The sequence below is a fragment of the Gallus gallus genome, chromosome 1, assembly GCF_016699485.2.
Source record: "Gallus gallus isolate bGalGal1 chromosome 1, bGalGal1.mat.broiler.GRCg7b, whole genome shotgun sequence".
Taxonomy (NCBI): Eukaryota; Metazoa; Chordata; class Aves; order Galliformes; family Phasianidae; genus Gallus; species Gallus gallus.
Window position 1 is genome coordinate 32,468,088 of NC_052532.1, and position 14,876 is coordinate 32,482,963.

The 14,876-nt window shown below is 37.2% G+C and overlaps 2 long non-coding RNA genes across 3 annotated transcripts in view; one reads left to right on the forward strand and one right to left on the reverse strand.

Annotated features, from left to right (window-relative positions):
* Positions 1 to 14,876, reverse strand: part of LOC121109399 — a 41,499-nt gene that overhangs the window by 20,345 nt on the left and 6,278 nt on the right. Inside the window, exons 2-3 of one of the 2 annotated variants that reach the window (XR_006939797.1) lie at positions 12,007 to 12,153; positions 11,649 to 11,754 (exon numbers count right to left, since the gene is read on the reverse strand). This is a non-coding gene — a long non-coding RNA (uncharacterized LOC121109399). Of the gene's footprint in view, positions 1 to 11,648; positions 11,755 to 12,006; positions 13,594 to 14,876 lie in introns of those variants that run through there. The other variant, XR_005849372.1, reaches the window with a different exon arrangement.
* The window catches only part of LOC121109398, a 42,429-nt gene that overhangs the window by 3,214 nt on the left and 24,339 nt on the right, over positions 1 to 14,876 (forward strand). The gene's annotated exons all lie outside the window — the stretch shown is intronic.

Consider the following 14,876-nt stretch of genomic DNA (forward strand, 5'->3'; position numbering starts at 1 on the left):
TAGGTGAGAATTTTCTCTATTAAATAGCAATATTTAATAGAGGATAGTGCTATTTAATAGAGAATTTGCTATCTTTGTATCTGTTGTGGTTTCCATCAGAATAAATAGGAGGCATTATTTTAACCACAACCTGTGTACATGGGCCGTTGTATGTAAATGGTAGCATCCAAATCGTTTCATAACTCCAGTCTTTGGATTGGTCAACATCTGTATTAGTAGCACAAAGCAAGCAGTATCAGTAATTGCTAAAAGCCACACTTTTTATTATTCAGTTCAGAAAACCTCATTTAAGTAGCAACAGGTAATTTCTAAATTGGAAATCCTGCTTGGGGTACACTTTGCTAATTATAGAAAATTTAGGAGTGTCGTGTTAATTTGGCTACTAAGTGATTTATACTAGTGCAATGAATCTGAGCTTCTGTGTTGAACAAATCTCCCCAGTAGATGGAAAGCAAAAACAAACAAACAAACAAACAAAAATACACCACCTTTCTAGACCATAGGAAAGATTTTGTAGACTTGCCATGCCGGCAATAGATAATACAATCTAGTTATTTCTTCTATTACCAAAGAGATATATGGTTTATCATGTTTTATAATTCTAGGATCATAGAATCGCTGAGATTGGAAAAGACCTTTAAGATCTTCCAGTCCAACCGTACACATACCATCAATAATGCCCACTCAAACATGTTCCTTAATACCACATCTACATGTTTCTTGAATGCCTCCAGGGATGGTGACTCTGCCATCTCTCTAGGTAGCCCATTCCACTTCCTGACCACTCTTTCAGAAAATAAGCTTTTCCTAATATCCAACCTCAACCTGCCCCAGAGCAACTTGAGGCCATTCCTTCTACTCCTACTACTAGTTACCCGTGCAAAGAGGCCAAATCTCATCTCACCACAATCTCACTTCCAGTAGTTGTAGAGGGCAATAAGGTCTCCCCTGAGACTTCTCTTCTCCAGGCTAAACAATCCCAGTTCCCTCAGCAGCTTCTTTGCCCTTCTCTGAACACACTCCAGGGCCTAAATGTCTTTCTTGTAATAAGGGTCCCAAAACAGAGCACTACTCAGTACTCAGAGTGTAGCCTGACCAGAGCTGAGTACAGGTGGACAATCACCTCCCTGCTCCTGCAGGCAATGTTATTTCTGATACAAGCCAAGATGCCATTAGCCTTCTTTACCACCTGAGCACACTGCTGACTCATGTTCAGCTCAGCGTCAACCAACACCCCAGGTCCCTTTCTTCTGCACAGTCTTCCAACAACTTTGTCCCAACCCTGTAGCACTGCATGAGATTGTTGTGATCAAAATGCAGGACCCAGCACTGTCCCATTCACCTCAGCCCAGCAATTCTACCTCTCCAAAACCTTCTGTAGGGCTTTCCTACACTCAGGCAGATTGACACTTCCTCCCAGCTTGGTGTCATCTGCAAACTTACTGAGAGTGCATTCAATCCCCTTATCCATCAATGAAGATATTACACAGGACAGGCTCTAATACCAACCCTGGGGAAGTGCCTTTCGTAACAAGTCACCAACTTGTGAATGGATTTATCTCCATTCACTACTACTCTTGGGCCCAACCCTCCAGGCAGTTCTTTACCCATGTAAAGAATTTACCTGTCCAAGCCATGGGCTGCCAGCTTCCCCAGAAGAATACTGTGGGATACAGTGTCAAAGGTTTTGTCAAAGTCTAGGTAAACTAGACTATCAGCCTTTCCTTCATCTACTGGACAGATAATTTGGTCATAGAATAAGATGGGGTTGGTAATGATAAATTATTGGGGATTAAAGAAAAAAGAACCTGAGGGAAATGCTCACATTTATAAATATTGGCTTAATTTGGAATTTCTTCAAAATATATACATTGCTCATGGTTAACCATATAGATAATGTAAAACCAAACAAAAATTCATTCATTTTAGGCAGCCTTCACTTCTGCTAGTGAAATCTTCACAACTTGTGTGTTAACAGTTAGCCACATTTTCACTGATAGTCTCCTTGAGGATTTAAGTCAGTTATCCTTAGTTACACACATTCTTTCAGAATAAGATTAATTTCGTGGAACCTCAAAGGAATATGGAAAGATAACCTCCAGGGGACAACAGCTTGGAAATCACTGGGTTATCTGGATAAACACAGATGCTGTGTACAAAAACAATGTATCCCTGTTTACTACAAATGTTAACGTTTTTCCAGTTTGATTCCAATTTGAATGAGTTAAGAACATGGTGCTGTTCAGTATTGAAACACATGCCCATCTACATACTATACTACAGATTTTGTCAAGCAGATTTTCCAAAGTCAACTCATTTTTGAAAGAAAATGCTTGCTACTGCATTATAAATCTTGACTTCCTGATTAAAACTGTACTCCATGTTCGACACAAAATGAATTCTACAGAACAGTAGTCTTAGAAGTAATTCCTCCGTAGAAGCAAACATGCCAAAATTCCTGTTTTTTCCATTATGTTTTTATGGAACAGAAGTGTCATGGTTTTATGATTTTGGGCTATTGGTATTCCACATCATAACATCATGTATTGCACTGGGAGTTAAAGAGTTAATGCTCCAGGTCCTGGTACCTGTCCCAGAAGAGAACTACTATATCCCCCAGAGGACTGTTCGCTGTTCTGTTATCATTTCCTCTCAGGGGGAACAGATAAAGGCGTTGGTAGGTCACCTGAAATCCCCTTTCAGTTGTCAGGCTCTCCTCCCTTCTGCTCAACCCAATTGCACAACTCATCTCAGCATTAAAGTAAGGCCTCTGGCTTTCAGACACTTTCAACCATCTCATTATAGTTGATTTATTAGCTCCAATTCTAATGATATTGTATTACATTGTATTATAGTATGTTATCTTCTTCTATTCTGATATCTTATTTAGTAAGTTAGTTTGTTTCTCCTCAAACCATTCCCACTGTTATTTTTGGGGCCCATTTCTCTTTCCTTTTATTTTCCCCTTTCCAGAGGCGCAGACCCATGGGTCCCTCTGTCCCGCTAGTCCGGGGCCAAATTAGCCCATAAACAGTTGATAAGAATTAAAAATACCTGTTGTAATGGGATAACACTTTATGTTATAAAACATAGTACAGGCAACATCAGTTTAAACAGCACTTCAACTATCTGCTACACAGTCTGATTTTAAAAGATCACAATTTGTTCTTGAAAGGTAAGCTACAAATGGTGGAAATACATCCTTGGACATTTTTTGTTTGCTTGCTTAATTGCTTTCTTGCTTTTTGTTCTTTTTTGTTTTGTTTTGTTTTCTGGTTATTTGGTTGATTATTGTTTTAACGAATGTAAAATACATCTATTCAGTTTTTCCTATCTACTATCCAAGATTCAGAAAGGAAACCTTTCTTTCCTTTGGGCATACCTTCTATCATAAAAATTCCTTAACAGAAATTTCACTGCAAATTTAAGAATGTCATGTTACTAAATACTGTTTGAATAAAAAAGTGCTTCCAGTATTTTCAAATTTAAGCATAGAAATAATATCTTGGGGTCTCTAAATTGTGAATAACACAGTGGTGTTTTCTGAAATAATTGCTTACAATCCATTCTGGTAAGCAACCTATTCGAGCATTAGACATGTTTAATGAACACTCACTTAGGACAAAGTCTACTACAGAATCAATATTTTGACTAAGGATAAGAGAAAAATGGAGGATGGTAAACACATGGTGTAACAAGCTCACAGTTGGACATTTCCACAAGCTAGTATCAATGCCACTGAGAAGTGAGAAGTAAACTGCAATCTGAAAAAGAGTAACAGTTTTGTTTGTTTTTCCCCTAAGATAAGGAAGAGTGCCTGGAAGAACAAGCAGTTCTCTGACTAAGCAGAATTTGGCATTGTCTTTTATCACAGATTAGATTGTACAGATAATTTTATCTTACAAGAAAAAAAAGAAATATCTGTTAAGCTATCAGAGACAATCAACCCACCCTTTTCAGAAAAGCCTGTTTTTAATACCATGTCCAAAAAGATCTGAGATCTACAATGGATTCCTGTAGCAATCTAAGGGATATATTTGAGCAGAGGGAACAGAAAGCCTACCTGAATTTTAAGCTGAGCTTAGTATTTATAAATGATATCCTATCATGCATTTCCCTAGAATAAGCATAATTTAAATGACAACCATATCTTTTTTGCCCTATCTACTCTTCCTGAAGTAGTGTTTGTTAAACTCAATTCTGAAAGAATGTAAGTTAGTTGCAAAGAAAACCAAGCGGCCCCTCATTGAGATATAGCTGATAGTGATATTTCTTTGGTCCAACTTGGAAGAAAAAAATACTCAAAAAAATAAGAACTTGAACAATTATGTGGCAACGCTCGTACCTCAGTCACCAGTTTTAAAGCTGCAGTTAGCACAGAGCACTGCACTGCAAAATCATTCCTGGCACAAATCACATTTACAAGGCTGGCAGCTGCACACTAAAGCAGACTGAGTCTGAATTACCTGGATGTGGGTACCTCATGTGCAGAGCCATATAGAGAACTAATCCGAGTATGGCATAAACGAAAAACCTTGTCCGGAATAAATCACTGTAGCCTTTATGAAGAGAGCATGCATGTGTAATGAAGAAATGTAAAACAAATTATTGTAATATATCCTGCAATACACAAATGAAGATGCTTTCTTTGTATCAGAGAATAAGAATATTCTCTCCCTTAATTCTCCTTCTAGTTGGTTGAGTTCAACACAGTATGTTGTTAGAAACATAGTTCCTATTACAAGACCTGTCAGTAACAGAAATGAAGGAGCTAGGCACTGCAGAGCAGTAAAACACTACAAACTTCAGGAATACTCAGGATTTTGCTTCAAGAGAAATACTGGAAAAAATAAAAAAAAAGAGGAAATTCAGCGACTAGAAAAGAAAACCCGGCTTTAGCAGAGTAAGGAGGAACTGAAATGGGATTATGCCTTGCAAAGTCCTTCCCCATGAGCATATATGGGGATGTAAATCATTAGCTTCAGAAAATGATGCACATTCCTCCATTTTCCACTATCCAGGGACAGTCCAATGCCATCAAATGAGAATGGAAGAGCTAATCATTGAACCAGGAAATGCTATGTGATTTTGCTGCCAAAAATCTGGTAGGATAGCATGAGAAAAATAAAGCAAAAAATTAGTTTTTAAATATTTTGTTTTTCAAATATGTGCATGTTTATTTTTGCATGTGATGTACGTTGATTCTTTATGTAACAGTTCTGCCAGAAAATGTTTTGTAGGTGGAGTCTGCTTACTTCAGAGAAAGAACACATTAGTTCAGAACCTTTAGAGCATTTTGTCCATGCCCTTTGCAGACTGAAAAGCAATTATGTAAATCACGCTTACATCAAGGATCCCAAGGAGTATGCCAGCCTTTTTTTTCCAGATAGAGACAGATCTCTGGATATGAAAATGGAGTAGGATGAGAGACATAATTGAGTGAAATATACTTTCTTTCACTACAGTGCAGTAGCAGCTCTGACTAGCCAGGCCAGCGTTCCACTGCATCTATTGTTTTAATATAGGGATTAAAGTAAGGTCTGTTTGACCTACAGTTTTTATTTTATAGGAAATGCAACTAACTTGATAAGGTTGCTTAATGTCTCTGGACTTCTGCTGTAGTCCTTCCACAGTGCGCTTTATTTAATTCCTCATTTGGAAAACACTAGCAATATTTCACACTTGCTATCAGATGGAAATTGGGAATTGACTACATTAGACGACAGAGAAATTTTTAAAGTCAAAGTTTAGAGAGAAATATAAAGGTAGGGAAAAATATAATGAAGCTATAATCAGGACAAAAATAATGTTTGCGTGATTTGTTAGATAAATGTCTTAGCTATACTTCTCAAGTGAAAAAATACTTGTCTGAGTGAAAAAAGTACAAGCACCAGAAGTATCCCTGTTGCCTTGGGCATGTTCTCTGTGAATGCCTTACAACCCTTAATTTAACATTTCCAATATATAGTGGAAAAAATGCAGAAATAAACTCAGAGAGATTATACTGGGACACTTTTTTTAACAAAACAACTGCTATAGCAGTGAGGTACGCTTGCATACTTCCTGTTACAGTTTATCTTATAATTGTATCAAATAAGATATTTGTATGGTTTCTATACTGCCATGCTGGAACACCTCCTTCTGTCATCTGAATATGCTATATCTTACATTTTATCCTGTTTTGACAGTTTCAGGTTTGGGGTTTTTTCAACTCTACATTGGTAAAATTTTCCTCTTTCCAGAAACTACTAAAGAGATAAGCAATTTTCTTTCCCACTGTCTAAATGCCTCAGGAAAAAATAAGTAGGATTGCCTAGAAACATGTACCTGTACTCCTGTTTGGCTTTAGTGTACCTCTGAACTGTAACTAAACAATAGCAACCATAGTAATCAGTGAAGACTAGCAAATTATAAGTTTCCTTAAGATATTTTCCTGCGAAAAAATGTGTCATCTACATGGTGTCAGTGGCCAAGGGGAGCGTGTGTCATCACTGTTGCAAATCCTGCCAAGAGACTGTCTCAGCATTTATGCACAGAATTACGTATCACTATTAAGATAATGGCTGTTAGAGGGAGTAGAGAAGAAAGACAACCTAATCGTGTCTAAGTAAACTGAAAATCTACTTTTTTATAAGATCCACTAGAGAATTTACCAAACTGTAGAGCCCACTGTGCATTCACTGCATTGTAATTACTTTTCCAAACCATCAGTTGGAAAAGTATAGCAGTGAACCAAAATATAAAATGAGAAATCATCATGGAAAATAAGCACCTACTAAACTTCTTACATTAAAAAAAAAAAAAAAAAAAGTAACGAAAAGCCACAATTCACTGACATCCCCAAAATTATTTTTCTTTCTATCTCTCCCTTGATTTAATTGATAAAATGTCAACACATTGTAAATTCTAACTCCTGTTTAATTATATTGCTAAAATAGAAGTGACAGTGTATGTGGTATTTACCTAGATCGGCTCTACAGCTGTTCCATCATTTTGCTTATGATATCTGTGGTACTGCAAAGTGCAAAAGCAAGCTAAAAGGATAAAAATGGTAATGGAGAATTCAGATTCCCATAGGTGTGTTAACATGCTAATGTTCAGGAGTGTGTCTGTGCATTTCTCACTGAAAGACAGGATGCTGAACACTTTACACTTAATCAAATGTATATCTACTTACCAGAAAAAAAATGAGCTAATGATTCAAATTCTGTTTTGGTCTTAGCTGCCTGAAAATTCCCTAAGAGCCTTGAGTGAAATGTCCCTGAATTTCAACCAACTCAAGGCTGAGAGAAGAAGCTGTGCTTTGAAATCTAAGGAAAATATCATTTGAGAACACAGAGCTACACAATGAAAAAACTGATGAAGACATGGGTGAGCAGTGACACAAGTTTTGGAAAAAGACCTATTAAATCACCTTTCAGATAAATTTATGTTTGAAGAACCGTTGAAGGAGGGATTTGTTGTTTGTTGGTTTTTTGTTTGTTTGTTTGTTTTTTAAATAGAATTACCAGTGCTAACATTTTTGTATTGAGAAAACCTCCATAAATTAAAGGAATAGGCTTTGCTATTAGACAAGCTTAAAAAATGACAACAACAAAAGAACACAAAAACAACAATAACAAAATACCTTTTGTTTTTCCTCTCATTTTTTGCCTCACTGCAATCTGTAGTAAAGGATCCTTTGCTGTTTCTATGTATCCAGGATACGAATATACAAGGAAGGAGCATAGGAAAATACAGAAATCTGAGTATATTAAATTCATACGTAACCTTCACAGAAGTATGAAGGAAAAACAAGAAAGAAAAAAAAAAAAGTAAAGAAAGTCACAATATCATATATAAAATGTGTCCCACAATTTTCGTAACACTGAAATTGATTTACTAAATTATGATACTAGTTTAAATTTGTCTTCAAATGTTAATAGGTTGGATATTAGGGACATACTTGCCTTATTATGGTTTACAGAAGTCTTTAACAGATGTGCAGGCTATGACATCTAGCTAGTCCTTGATAGTCCTGAAAATCAGATATCCATTCCATCATTGCTTTGGACAAAAACGTTAAATAGTTATCCCAACTATTTTCTATTTGTCTTTCATCTCATACATTTTATTTTAAACTCCTTCTCCCAGTCTGTGTTCCTTGAAAATTATTCACTTTTGAGTTTATATAAGGATCCTTGGCTCCTAAGGCTACTGCATGCTGAACATTATGCAATACCATGAAGTAGGAACATGTTTTTCTTTTTAAATACTGCCTTAAAACTAGTTGTCACATCTGAGTATTTCAACCAACATATGGATGCACCTGCTGTAGTATGGAGTACTGATAATTTGCTTTACTTGCTGTAAGCAAAGAGACTGCACAGCTGTTGCTATGAGGCCTGCTCTGAAAGTACCGTGTCAAAGGTGGATGTTGGTGGTATGGCAGTAGATGTTGAACCTCCTCATTAATATTCCATTAGATTTTGCTGCCATATGACAGATAGCAGCAGAGGGGCAGTCTGGCAGCAAGTGTGCTACTGAATTTCTCCACGCACTAAAAATTTCACCCACTGACATTCAACAACACTTGCTGTACGTGTATGGAGATCAAAGAGTGGATGTGAGCACAATGAGGTGATGAGTGGCACATGCTTTTCAGCAGTGGTGGCAGTGACATGAAAGACAAGCCATGTTCCAGACAGCCATGTACAGCTGTCACACCACACAATAAAGACTGTCTCAATCAGGTCATCCATACAAATTGGCAAATTATGACCAGGGAACTGTGTACAGAGCTGAATATTGCCTTCAGTGCATTGGAAACAATGGAGGCAATGATGCAATACTGCAAAGTTTGCTTCAGTTCCAACCAAGAATGTTCACATGGTAACAGAAAGAACATCATATCCAAGTTTGTCAGGACCTATCAAAAAAAATACAAGGCTGAAGGTTGCGGATTCATGGATCACATCATTGCAGATGATTGAGATGTGATATCACCACTATGAAGTAGAGTCAAAACAATAATCCATGGTATGGTGATACATGAATTCCTCATCAAAGAAAAAGTTCAAGATGCAGCCCTCAGTAGGTAAAGTGATGTGCACTCTCTTTTTGGATAGGAAAAGGATGAGCCTTCTGAATTTCCTGGAGCCTGGACAAGCCATCTAATCTGACCACTACACCACAATGCTGAGTAATCTGAAGGCTTGAACTTCCAGAGTCAGATCAGAGAAGAAGAGGATAACCTTTCTCTTGAAACATGAAAATGCCCTGCCCCATACCTGTTTGAAGACTGTGGAGCACTCTGCCAACCTTGGCTGTACTGTTGTACACCCACTATATATTCTGGATTTGGCACTTCTGACTTCCATCTGGTCAGGAGGATGAAAGATGGACTGCATGACATCATCACAGCAATTGTGAAAGAGTAGGTCACCTCCGTTGGTGACGATTTTAATGAGTGCAGCTTTTTCATTGCTGGCAAAAATGCATAGCTGACAGTGGTAACTATGTTGAAAAATAGTGTTTTGTAGCTAAAAATTTCATGTACCAAAGAGTGTTATTGTGCTCTTGGTATGTTGGTAGTTTCCATGGAAATAAATAGGAGGCATTACAATTTTCCAGGTGTGGCCTCAACAGGGCAGAGTACAGGAGAAGAATATAACCTCCCTTAATCTACCAGCCAAAATCTTTTTAATGCACACTAAGATATCATTGGCCTTCTTGGCCACAAGGGCACACTGGTGACTTACAGGTATTACACGTACCCATGTTGATATAGAATCATAGAATCATAGAATCACTCAGGCTGGAAAAGACCTTTATGATCATCAAGTCCAACCATGACCTAACCATACTACCCTAACTCTAACAACCCTCTGCTAAATCATGTCCCTGAGCACCACATCCAAATGGTTTTTAAATACATCCAGGGATGATGACTCAACCACCTCCCTGAGGAGCCTATTCCAGTACTTAACAACCCTTTCTGTAAAGAAGTGTTTCCTGATATCCAACCTAAACTTATCCTGGCACAACTTGAGGCCATTTCTCCTCATCCTGTCACCTGTCACCAGTGAGAAGAGACCAATCCCGCTCTCGCTGTAAGCACCTTTTAGATATTGGAAGAGACCAATGAGGTCTCCCCTCAGCCTCCTTTTCCCCAGACTAAACAGCCCTAGTTCCTCCAGTCTCTCCTCGTAGGGCAGATTCTCCAAGCCCTTCACAAGCCTTGTTGCCCTTCTTTGAACCTGCTCCAGCATCTCAATGTCGTTTCTGTACTGAGGTGCCCAAAACTGAACACAGTACTCAAGGTGAGGCCTCACCAATGCCAAGTACAGGAGCAGGATTACTTCCCTAGTCCAGCTCACCACACCATTCCTGACACAAGCCAGGATGCCATTGGCCTTCTTAGCCACCTGGGCATACTGCTGGCTCGTATTCAGACAACTGTCCATCAGTACACCAAGGTCCCTTTCTATCAGATAGCTTTCCAGTCACCCCTTCCCAAGCCTGTAGGGTTGCCTGGGGTTGTTGTGACCAAAATGCAAGACCTGACACTTGGCCCTATTGAAACTCATACAGTTAACCTTGGTCCATCAATCCAGTCTATCCAGGTCCCTCTGCAGTGCCCTTCTCCCCTCAGGCAGATCAATGATCAACACTCCCTCCCAACTTGGTGTCATCTGCAAACTAATTGAGGGTGCACTTAATCCCCTCATCAATAAATTGTTCTATATGAACACCTTGTTTGCAGGAATAGTATGCTAGAGATGATACTGAGATTTCTATCAATGTGAAACTGATTGTTTTGATTAACACTACCTAAATCATTCATTCCATCATTGAGATAACACTACAGAACTAATATTTTGTTGCATTTTGCACATCACTTTTATTTATGGCACAACTGAGTAGGTCTGAACCCTGAAAGACACGTCAAAGCACAGCCCATTTTTTCTGAGAATGTCACTGGTCTTCAAAATTTTTCCATCATTCTGTTTTTAGAATTGATACTATATTCATGTGAATTTCCTCAAATGAAGTTTAACATATGGAAAATACGTAGCTGACCTTGACTTCAAGTCCAAGAAAGAGATTTTTTTTCTGATTGTAATTTTGCATAATGCTTCTATTCCAGCAGACAGCTCAAATCAGTAGCATCTTAAAAAGCAAAATCCTAATGCAACAAGCAGTATGCTGCAAGAAGCACATGCTTCTCTCTCTTCTTCAATTGTGTAATTTCTGTCCAAATCTATTTAGAGATTGTTTCTACAGTATTCCAAATCTTTGTATTCATTGAACAATCAAACTCCCTGATTTTCTCCAGCTGCATCATATGATTCTCAGCTGCTCCTTTTAAGTACAACTCCAGAGTAAACTTTAGACTGTGCTATCAAAATTTAAGACACAACTTTTCAGATTTGATTCCAGATAAATTATACTACAGCAGGTCTTCTACCTATGTATCACAGAAAGTAAAGGGTTTTTTAAATTATTGTTATTTTGCTTTTCATCACTAGAGGAACTCAGTCAAGAATCTTCATCATTTCATCATTCACAATTCACATCAACTCTGGGATAGTCTCATTAGCATCCAGTCCCTCTGTGCCTACGATTCTTCTCTGGACACATATTCAGTTGCTTGAGACTGTACTTACTCGGACAGTCAAGCTCTTCCAATGAATTATAGCTGGTAAAGGGGGAAGCTTTACTCATCTTTTGCTTTCTCACCATGTCTCCCACTCTCCTTCTCCCTGCTTGCTTCTAGAACAGATAGACAAGATATTTGGAACTAAATGTACCAATTTTCAGATGACATATTCTCTAGAAATAAAGGCCCCTTCCTCTTCCTCACATTTAAGGTAAAGGAAGTCCTAGCCTTGCATTAGGGCTTCTAGATTTTTAGAAGAAGAGGGGAGTTCCCCTTTATGTTAAGTGGATAGATTGTAAAAAACTGTCTCTGAGAAACTGTCATGACCACACTGAGAGCTTATGGGTTAAAATTAGGGACCATACCAACAAATTATGTCCACTGGTTGGGGTCTTCTACAGGCTACTTCATCAGGCGGAGCAGGGGAGTCTGTGGAAAAAGCCTTCTTCTTCAGCAACAAAGAGGGATCGCTCTTGCAGGCTTTCATCCTGATTTCAACCACCCAGATATCTCTGGGGAAGAAAACAAAACAAAACAAAAACAAACAAACAAACAAACAAACAAACAAAAACACCACAGCAAGCTACAAACTATCCAAGAAATTCCTAGAGTCCACTGAAGATAAATTCCTGGTTCATGTATTGGACAGAGCAAAAAGAACTGAAGCATTACTGGATCATCAATGCAGAAGATATCATCAGAGGGGTAAAGATTAGAGGCAGTCTGGGCTGTAGTGACCATGACCTGGTCAAGTTCCATGACTTTGAGGAATATGGCCTGTAAAAAAACAGAGTTGGGACACTGAAGTTCAAGTGAGTGAAATTTCAACTGCTCAAGGAATTATTGGGTGAAATCCCCTAGCAGACTGTCCTTGGGGGAAAAGGAATAGAACAGAGAAGATGGCAGCTCTGTCAGGATACTTTTCTGAGAACACAAGAGCTCTCCCTCCTCTAGCATAAGAAATCAAGCAGAGGAGGCAAGAATGGCTGAGCAAAGGCCTGATGGTCAAACTGAGGGAAAATAATCACGGTTCTCAGGTGAGAGCCATGATTGCAGGAAAACAAAGCCATCCAATCCCAGATGACAGCCTAGACTCATCATGAGACATTTTTATTTAATATTGGTTATTAGCAGCTGGAGACCAGTATAACCTGTCCCAGAGAATCAGAACTGAAGTAAATAAAAATATCAACAATATCCGCATCCTCATTTGGCTTTCCTAAGAACAGGATTTCCTTTTTCTTCTCTTACAAGTATATAAAATGAAATACAGAAAAGTACTAATTAATGTACTTATATGTAAATACTACGTAATTCAGAATAACTTCATTCAAGCAGAATGCCCTCAGTTTCAGGTGCTCTGCTGACGCTATTATGCTTACATTCCTGTCTCATTAACAACTGGAATCTCAGCCATTGTCAATGGGAGGCTGAGCAGTCATCCCCCAAAACAAACTTTGACACTCGCTCACTGGGTGTTCCTATATCCAAGTTCTTTATATACAACAAAAATAATCACAAATGGTTGCACTACTTATTTGTAAATATTTCAAAGGCTTTAATGTTTTCCTAAAGCCATTAGGCATAGTCTCATAACAACTGGCTTTTTTGGAGGAAGATGGAAAATTCAAAGTAACTGGAATATTGTTTGAAACTCTTGTTTAATTAAGTTAAAATTTACTGTAGTATACCAATTAGTGTATGCATAAATTTACATAGATATTAATAAAGTTTTTCTTATTAATCTAATCACTAGCACTTTTTAAAATAATAGTGTACTATACTGTCACACAGTAAGTAATCTTGCTCATTAGAGATCACTTTCTGCCAGAATTCTTTCTTGAATTCCATTTTCCTTTAATTCTGATGAAATACATTAAATTATTCTTTCAGCATGCTGGTAGAATTTACTTTTTTCCCCTCCTGTTTATTCTTCAGTAAAAGCAAAAGATGATAGCTTACTTCCAAGGTAAAGGGTAAGCTTTGATAGTTCAAAACACAAAAGAATATTAAATTGTAATATGGTTCACATAGTACATGGGTGTTAAAATTTTGGGGGAAAAAAAGCTTGTTCATTCTTAACTAATCACTTAAGATGGCTGAAAGTCAAGTAATGGCTTTCTTATTCTTTCCAGAATAAGATAATAAAATAAAATAAAATAAAATAAAATAAAATAAAATATTATCCCCACAGATATCTTTTTTTATGAATTCAGATTCTACCAAGACTAATTTATTAAAAACTAAACTCTACTTAGCTGTTTTTAACTTATTTTAAACATATTTCCTAATTTTTCATATTGAAATCCTATTCTGCTGTTTGGAATTAAATCTAGTTGTAACTTCTTGTATTAATTACCTCTGCAAATAAATTCCTATGAATTTTTAGTGATTTTTTTTTTTCAACAGTAACCCAGGCTATGGTAAAAAAAATTGAATTCATCAATATAATCATCAGTTTAATGTAGATAAGTACTGCTTTCAGCAGTCTGTGGGAAACTGCAAGATAACTTGTTCTCAGTTTCTTGGTTCAGCTGACACCATTCTATAAACTACACATTTTTTTTTTTCCTATCACCTTTATTCTAAATGTAATGGAATACTATTGCTCATGAAATTCAGTAGTATTAATTTTCAGCCAAACTGCACATATAGAAAGGAGACAGCCTTCTTAAATCACTGGACAAATTTTGTTATGGTTCTAAACAGAGGCAAGATATAAACTAAAATATCATAAGAATTATCAACAGTTACCATGACATCTATGACAAATATGGTGGTACTAACATGAGGAAGATTTGATACGTATTGCATATTTCTTCTATAAACCTGGTGCATTAGTTCTTTTACGGTTTGTTATAGATGGTCATTGTTTAAACAAATATTCCTCTGTTCTCAATAGTAGTCAGACTTGAAGTTGTATTTTTCATATTTGATATTCATATGAAATCACCCATAGATAATGCATGCAAGACTGACTACTGCTTTTAGAATGTTTAAGCAATTATTAAATCTCCTTTAAACCAAATAGTAATAAAGCAAAAACCAGAGAAAATTCAATATATTACTCATACAACAGTGGAACTTACAAGAAGAAGGAAACAAAAAATGCCGTAAACATCAATTTCTCATTTTTTACAGCCTTAGTGGAAGTGGTGGTTAGGGGAAAATTATAATACTATGAATTATGCAGGTTTGATAACGCCTAGAAGATAGAATGAGTTTATGAAGCATG